Source organism: Canis lupus, chromosome 18 (assembly GCF_011100685.1).
Source record: "Canis lupus familiaris isolate Mischka breed German Shepherd chromosome 18, alternate assembly UU_Cfam_GSD_1.0, whole genome shotgun sequence".
NCBI lineage: Eukaryota > Metazoa > Chordata > Mammalia > Carnivora > Canidae > Canis > Canis lupus.
The window spans coordinates 15,239,826-15,241,767 of record NC_049239.1 but is presented as its reverse complement, the minus strand read 5'-3'; the positions used below and the strand labels follow the sequence as shown (position 1 = coordinate 15,241,767).

At 43.8% G+C, this 1,942-nt stretch overlaps 1 pseudogene; it reads left to right on the top strand.

Annotated features, from left to right (window-relative positions):
- Positions 1-255: 255 nt before the first annotated feature.
- Positions 256-372, top strand: LOC119864344 (annotated as a pseudogene).
- The last annotated feature ends 1,570 nt before the right edge of the window (positions 373-1,942 follow it).

Here is a 1,942-nt window from a genome sequence, read left to right as displayed (position 1 = left end):
AGGTAAGAAAATGGAATCCTATACAATGCTCATTTAAAACCACAGGAGGGGGGGAATCCCTGGGTGGCTCAGCGGTTTAGCGCCTGACTTTGGCCCAGGGAGCGATTCTGGAGTCCCGGAATCGAGTCCCGCGTCAGGCTCCCAGCATGGAGCCTGCTTCTCCCTCCTCCTGTGTCTCTGCCCCCCCCCCCCTCTGTCTGTCATAAATAAATAAATCCTTAAAATAAATAAATAAATAAATAAAACCACAGGAGGGTGCTGCTTCGGCAGCACATATACTAAAAAATTGGAACGATAGAGAGAGATTAGCCTTGTGCAGGGGCCACCCTGCGCAAGGATGACATGCAAATTCGTGAAGTGTTAAAAAAATAAATAAATAAATAAATAAAATAAAACCACAGGAGGCATGGGGTGCCTGGGTGGTGCAGTTGGTTAAGCATCCAATGGAGGACTCTCTCTCCCTCTCCCTTTTTCTCTCTTTAAAAATAAAATGTAAAATAACTCTTTAAAAATAAAATTAAACCGGGGAAGCAGAAAAAGAGGAGAGGAAAAAAAGGTACAAAGAACTAGTGCAACAAACAGAAAACAAATAGATATTAACCCTACCATTTAACAGTCAAATTAAGGGGATGCCTGGGTGGCTCAGTGGTTGAGCATCTGCCTTCAGCTCAGGTCGTGATCCTGGGATCTGGGATCAAGTCCTGCATCGGGCTCCCTGCAGGGAGCCTGCTTCTGCCTTTGCCTGTGTCTCTGCTTCTCTCTCTCAGTCTGTGTCTCTCGTGAATAAATAAATAAATCTTTAAAAAACAAAATCAAATTAAGTGTGAATGATATCAATCAGAGAAGTGTCAGAGTGAGGGACACCTGGGTGGCTCAGCTGTTAAGTGTCTGCCTTCGGCCCAGGGCATGATCCTGGAGTTCTGGGATCGAGTCCCACATGGGGCTCCCTGCGTGGGTCCTGCTTCTCCCTCTGCCTGTGTCTCTGCGTCTCTCTCTGTGTCTCTCATGAGTAAATAAATAAAATCTTTAAAAAAGAAAAGAAAAGTGTCAGAGTGGATCAAAAAAACCAAGACTCAACTGTATGTTGTCTAAAAGAAGTCCACTATAAATATAAAAATATAAGCTAAAAGTAAAGTAATGGAGAAAGATATATCCTGCAAACACTTAGAAAAAGAAACCTGGAGTAGCTGTATTAATTTCAGATTTCAGAAGAAGGGAAATGAGCAGAGATAAAGTGGGGCATTATGCAAAGATAAAGGGGTCAATTCTTCAAGAAGACATAATAGTCTTAAACAATTATGCAGCTCACAATAGTGCATCAAAATATGTGAAGCAAAGGGACACCTGGGTGGTGCAGTGGTTGAGCATCTGCCTTTGGCTCAGGTCGTGATCCTAGGTCCTGGGACTGAGTCCCACAGGGAGCCTGCTTCTCCATCTGCCTAGGTCTCTGCCTCTCATTCTGTGTATTCCACAAATAAAAAACAAAACAAAACAAAATATCTGAGGCAAAAACTAACATGAATGCAAGGAGAAATAGACAAACCTACTACTGCGGCTAGAGCTCCAACACTCTTCTTTTAGGAATGAATAGATCCAGAAGGCAGAAAATCAGTAAGGATGCAGTTGACCTGAACAGCACCATCAATCAACTTGATCTGCTTGACATTCATAGCATATTTTTTCTTAAGATTTTATTTATTTATTCATAGAGACAGAGAGAGAGAGAGAATGGCAGAGACACAGGCAGAGGGAGAAGCAGGCATCATACAGAGAGCCTGACGTGGGACTCGATCCCAGGTCTCCAGGATCACGCCCTGGGCTGCAGGTGGCGCTAAACCGCTGCGTCACCGCGGCTGCCACATTCATAGAATATTTTATCCAACAACAGCAGAACACACATTCTTCTCGAGCTCACGTGGAACACTCACCACCAAGATAAACC